The sequence below is a fragment of the Bombus impatiens genome, unplaced genomic scaffold (assembly GCF_000188095.3).
Source record: "Bombus impatiens unplaced genomic scaffold, BIMP_2.2 scf_0127, whole genome shotgun sequence".
NCBI lineage: Eukaryota > Metazoa > Arthropoda > Insecta > Hymenoptera > Apidae > Bombus > Bombus impatiens.
In genome coordinates this window covers 129252-136085 of record NT_176546.1, presented here as the reverse complement: position 1 = coordinate 136085, position 6834 = coordinate 129252, and the positions used below count along the sequence as shown (strand labels likewise).

The 6834-nt window shown below is 43.5% G+C and overlaps 1 pseudogene; it reads right to left on the bottom strand.

Annotated features, from left to right (window-relative positions):
* LOC112212176 lies at positions 1-3824 on the bottom strand (annotated as a pseudogene).
* Between the last annotated feature and the right edge of the window lie 3010 nt (positions 3825-6834).

The following is a 6834-nucleotide window of genomic DNA, read 5'->3' as shown; positions in this document are numbered from 1 at the left end:
GTCGTCGTCGTCGTCGCAGGCCAGCTCGATATATGCGGGCCGATTTTTCGTTTTGCCACCGGCTTGCTGCTGCCTTCGGATCTTTCCCTTTCCTGCGCGTTCTGTTACTCTGCTCCCGCTCTGTGGGTCCTTTTGCGTTAAGCCGCACCGCGTGGCACACACGGGGACAACGAAACGATGGGATGAGACGGGATGGGTCTGGACTTCGGAGGACTGCGGATAGCGTAAACGTTTCTCTCCTCTCCTTCGGTTCTTTCTCTCGCTCTCCTTTCCTTCTTTACCCTTGTCTCCTTCGTCCTCCTCCTTGCGCTCCTTTTCCACAGCACGCACACCTTTCTGCGTTCATCATTCTGCCCTCTCTATTCTGCACACGATCTATCGCCTCTACTCGAGCACATTCGACACTCGCTGCGTCTCTCTCTCTTTCTCTTTTTTCCCTCTCACCCTTCTCTTTCGTTCCTTTACTCTTCTCTCTTTTATAAACATCGCTTTCGGGATTGGTCTCTTTCCAATGCTTTCCCGTCTTGCTGGTCACTGCAAAGCGGGCGGGGTATGCGAACGCCGCGATACTATGTTATGCCTGCGGACCGCGGGTCTGACATACTTTGTATGTTAATGCCACATAATGTCGGTTTTGTTCCTCTTTTCAGCATTTATTTGTTCGGGTCTTCGGAGCTTTAGCAGGGGCGAGCACGAACCATAGTTCGTACCGCGCCTCCAATCGCTCGGCTATTTCGTGATCGGACCTAACGACTCGTTCTTTTTTTCTCGCGTAAAAGATCCCTTGCGTCATCGATACGCGCTTATCGAAATTGATTCGGGAGATATAGAGCATCTAGGAGAGATTGGCGTTCCATTTTGCCGACACATTGACTATATCAGCAGCACGTCCATTTGTTGCGAGTTAAATATAGAAATATTTACTTAGTCCTCTTGCCGATGAATTAAAAATTAAGCTTCCCTTATCAGCTACGGGCGTTATCAGTCTTCAATTCATAATCTTTCTTAAATTTTTTCTCCTGGAATTCCCAGTTCGTGAACCTGTCGAGATACTGTTCTTTTTTCTTCTCGAGTGGAAACACGTCAAATCCACTCAATTGCGTCATATTTCACGATCTAGGGAATCAGCGCATCAAAAGATCGCGCTAGAGCCAACGCAACATTTCATCGTTGCATAATTATGCAATTTGCGTAAGCCACCACTGGTTTCAGCGAAATCCGGCTTTCTGATAAAGAATCTCATCAGAGATGATGCAAATTCTCGAACCTTACCAGGGAACAGAGTTAGTTTGCATTTCTACAACTTGTTGTGTCTTTCTCACGCGGTGTTGCTAACTTTTCATTTTACTTTAAATCAGTCAAATCATATCCGAGTAACTGTAGGTAATAAATCACGTTGAAAAGATTAACTTCTAACTATTTGCGTCAGAATAATTTAATTAGCACGTATACGACTTTGACCATTCGTTCGTTCTTTCTTTTCTATTGACAACCATTAATCATATTAAAAAAAAGAATGATATATATTGAATATTGAGAAGATCTCTGATAAAACTATCAAAACCTCGTTGGCTGTCATAAATAACCAGAATACTCATTTGAAGGAATTAGATTAAAGACATTAGGTAACGAGCATCGCTGCCTCTTATTTCCTAAGCAACGCGTCCGTATCGAAAAAAACGGTAGCCGTCATAAATTTCTCGTTGGACGAATTAGCCGGTGGTGGCGGGCTCAGCAGCGATTACCGAGAGTAGCCACTAGCCACATGCTGCATGTAATATAGACCTGTTGGAACGCGATGCCGCGTTGACAGGTGATGCAGTCGCGGAATTGCCTCTCGCATCGAGCGCATCTCACGGTGTTCGTGAGCAAAGTGCCTGGCCGTTGATGTTTTCGCTAGCACACGGGTCGGCCACGGTTTGAGGTAGAGACAGAGAGAGGGAGGACGCGAAAGAGAAGGAGTATCGAACGACAAAGGGAGCGAGAGCGAAAGGGTAGAGAATCAAAGTGTACTGGCGGAGGAACACAGAAGCGGCAGAGAGAACGGCAGTAGCGAGTAAACGCAAAAGCGCCCTCGCTCGCTCCCGCGCGATGCAAAGACGGGGTATAAATAAGCGGCTGTCGTTTGCGGAAGCAGAAAACGGGCAAAAGGACAGAAATAAAGAAGAAGTCGCAGAAGAAAGGGAGGCAGTGACAGAGAGAGGAATAAATAAGCCGGGCCGGAGGAGAGCGAGAGGACAGGCAAAAGTAGGAGCTGGAGCAGTAGCAACGGTTCCACCGTTGACTCCCTCTTGCCGCTTCAACGACCAACGTCCCGATCTACTACTTTTGCGGTGTACGACCGTCCTCGCATTGAAAACTTTTCAGCCTGTGTCCTGCCTCCTCTACGAACGCGGCAGGTGTACTTCTGTCTCGTTATCCGGAAGGCCTCTTCCTCCGCGACAGCGACGCGTTCGAGTAGAAGTCGTAGATCACTTGGACGATGTTTCGAATGGATTTTAAAGGACAAGTGATTTTGTCGTGGGAGGAACGGGACGGCAGATCCATTTAACGATCTTCGTAACGTTAATGAATGTATTAGGGCGGTAAATGAAAGAGTGTCCGGAGCAAGAGGAGTTGCATGCCGGTGAATAGTGGCCCCGCGCATACTTTGTTAATGTATATTCGTACAGATTAGTTTGAGTTAAAAAAGAAAAGAAAGATAAAATGATAATTATGTATAAATCTTGCGTAGGTAAATATTTTCTACCGGTTCTATGTAACAGAGAAAAGAAACGGCTCTTCCGGTGTTGGCGATTTCTAGTAGAAATCCAGCTTCAGCGCTCGGATCTGCTGGTATCGTTGCGGGTTATCCACGGCTGGATCTAGATACTATTCATGCTAAGCCGCGTATCTGCATACGCATCGAGACACTTTTCGAAAGCACGTTACGCAGCCGCGCAGTGGCACCACGTGCATACGAGAGGCAACCTGCATCCTCGTGTGTACGGTGGACGAAGCGGTGCTCGTATGTACACGTACACACACATATATATACACACATCAGCACATGCGCGTTGCCCGTATGCTGGCTGTGAAACAGAACACAACAGAACAGAGCAGAACAGAACAGAACAGAGCAGAACAGAACAGAACAGAACAGAACGGAACGGAACGGAGTAGAGCGGAACCGAATGAAACGGAACAGAAGCGAACGCAGTAGAGAAGCGCAGGCTGACTGCACGGCCGCAGCATGTTTATTGGCGCATCTTGGAGTCTTAAATCTTTATGTTGTCTCCTCGACGGGGTCTGCTATCTCCCTGTCCCATTGGCGGGGTGGGAGGAGAAGGGAGAATCAGCACAACCACGGAAGGGGTGAGAGGGACGAGAAGGAAGAGGGAACGAGCCGGTATAGCCGTAGGTAAGCGAGACGGAGGAATGGATGAGTAACAAAAAGAAACGAAAAGAGACGAGGGAAGGAACGAGAGGGAAGGAAATCGGGAGAGATATATCTCTCGAGTTGCGGTCGCGAAATCGAGTCAAGAGTCGGACAACCAACGACCAAGACGCATCCACTGCATTACGCACACAGAAGCCGCGATCTTAACGTGCCTCTAGAAATGGTCGTTTGCAGTTGTACAGAGAAAACCCACGTGGTAAAGGAACCGGGTAGGAATTATTAATGGCCGTAGGTGTTACGAGCGCGAAGATTGCCGCTTTTAGCCAGATGTGATAGAAATTGCGTCATATCAGATTGACTCAACGCGTACCTACCCCTGGTTCCCCTGCTTTTACATGTTGCAAGTCGATTGCAATTGGCAGCATTTCGTAATAGGTTGTACGATAAATCGACGAATATTGCGTTCATAGTTATCATAATTTAATCGTAATTCGATTCGTATGAAATTTTTCGGCTTTTTAGATATTCATGCGTTCTAGTAGTCGGATATCAGATGCGCAACGGGATAGAATCGACGTTTTAAAAACTAAACTGTATCGAGACATGTTCGACTCATAGTTGAATGAAAATCAATCGTTTTTAGAAGAAGAACTACTGTTATGTGATGTACGTTTTGCTTAAAAATATTGAGAAAAATTAGACAAATATCTAAGATGCTGGAGTATTCTTTGGAAAAGAGACAAGTATCCTTGATATTTAGTTTTCAAATTATTATTAAAATACGCCAAATTTCATCATTTTTGGTTAAATTGAAGAAAACTGAATCTTAAAGTAGATAGGAGGATTACATTTGATGCAAGATATATATCGACTGATTTGTTCGCAGAAATTAAAAACATTCCAGTAGTTAGAAGTCGGCATAATCGACGCTCATTGATAAGAGGAAATGGTTAACATATTTTGTTACCTTAATTAACTAGGGGAAGTGGAATACCATGCGAATAATCGTTTCTACGCGTTCCGTAATAATGATCGTGGAATCTCGTAAAATACAATTAACTACGAAATCAATATACTGTATCGATCTCTGCGAATAATGCAGTTTATCGTGTTTTAATCACGTGACAGCATATGTTAAAGTAGAAATTTATAAACTTGATTGATTATTCATTTTATCAAGCACGAAGTTTCCGTTATTTAAATCGTAATATCAGTAGCGAGATACGAAACGGTACGTGAACGGTGCCTTTTTATAACGTCGAAAATTTTGCATTCTATTGGTTTTCGTATAAAAAGAACAATTGCATACTACTTGCATTAGGTAATTTGAATAACGCTCGAAAACGAATAAACATAATTTCTCCTCACGCTAATGTGAAATATGAATTTTACGATCAGTGGGGAACTTCCTAAATTATTGCAGTAAGAAAGACGTCAACCGTTCTTTCGGTAGGGGGTGTTTGTTGCCATCTCTGACGAACGTTGTACGACTCCCACATGCATACGCGTGTAGCGCACGAATGCATACTTCTTTACCGTACGTGCAGTTCCTATCCCCGGTATACGTAAAGAAACGTGGGCGTGAAGGTACTTTCGTGCACTGCTGCTGACATAACAGTGGGTAAGAAACTAACAACGATAGAGTGTTATCAGCAGCGTCGAAGGCGGTGGTAAGTTTATGGCTGATACGTGCCGTTTATCGGTCTATGCTACGTTTAGTTAATTAAATGGCACTGCGAACGCATACTCCTACTATCAAGGAAGTATACATACCGCGAGCCAACGCGAAACAAGCGTAGGAAATGGGAAAAAGGAATAAGATAAAGAAAGAGCAACGAGTGATACGTTCGCTGCGTGTTGAGTGGCGCTCTATGAATACACACGTCTGTATATATATACATCTGGATTTCCCCTTAATTTGCAAGAGGTGGCGCCACTGCAAATAAATAGCTGCGATAACGGATTGATATTGATTTAGGAACTTAAGTGTCAATTTCTTTCTATTTATAATGCAATTCATTGCTCTTGTATCGTGAACTTTGAACATTCGTGCTTGACAAAAAGAATAAATCTAATCTTCGTGACTGGCAATATTGTCTGGCGGGTGTATTCTACCTATTATATTCTAACCATAGATTTCTCTAAAAAATCGATTCCTCGATTTACGCTGACAACAAATTATTTTTCTATGGTGTCTATTTCATTTACAATATATTAACAAATCGTAAGTTCTTATTTGATTTTATTAATTCTAAATACGTTGTTTTAATCCTGATCAGTTTTAGTTGACTTGTGGGAAGCACAACCATAAGCACTAACCTTACTCGCATAACACTGACTACGATTAAAAATGAAGTTTTGCTTCGTTCGAAAAGAAGAGTGCTTTAGAGTAAAATACAAACAGTAATAACGAATATGAAAAATTTATTCTGATCTTTCTGTTTTCATTATTTTCTCGTGCAACTTACACTGACGTTTTTCTTAAATATCCTTTATTTTTTTGAACCGGAAGACTCCATTTATGTGATCTACATGTAAGAAACTACGTTAGAGTAAGAAACAATATGTTCAACTAAGCGTAAATCGTTACGCCAGTATATCAGTTATGCGCGTATTTAGAACTGTATTAAGACGATACTTGCGGTTTTTCAGGTAGGAAAAGGACCGCGATGTCCAGGAATTATCGGAACAAAGCGCAGCGCATTATTAAAAGCACGATCGAAACCCGAAAATGAGTTGTTCGCAGGCCAAAGTGATTATAACTCCATTCAACAAATCTTGTGCAATTTTATTGCTAAAGCAATTTGTTCGATTGACGCTTGTTTCGCATGATTCTATCAATTTTCTCCACTTTCTGTCTCATGGAGTCAGTTGATTTAACAAATCAGCAGCCATATATCAAAAGGTATCACAACTACGTTAAAGCATCAAAATACACTTATCTCAACAAATGTGGTAAATAATGCACAGCTAATACGTAAGTATCATGACAGGTAGAGACTTTACACAAAGTAATCGAAGTCGTGTACGGCCGGAGAACAAGTTGAGTAGAAAGAGCGAAGCGAAGGGTTGATGTAGCCAGGAAGAAATTCCTGGTATCGGGCCGTGTGCGCGGCGGACTTTGACGATCCCTTAAGTGAAATATCATCGACAATCACTCACGTGAGATCTTTATCGGCTGGTAACGTGATCTCTGACCCCACCAAACTCGGGAGCAGTTTTATGCGAGCTCCCGCGGCGCGTGAATATACACCCGGTGGGTGCTGTTGCTCCGTGAAGGAAGAAGACCTGGTGAGATCGCTGGAAGATCGAAGCAGGAATGTAACGCGGTCCGTGGGCTTCGGGATGGCTGGAATCACAGAAAAGTATTCGGTCGGGTTCGCGTGGAAGCCACGGCACGGCGTTCCGCACGCAGGAACGCGACTGCCAATAAATAAGCTTCGGCATTTCGCGCG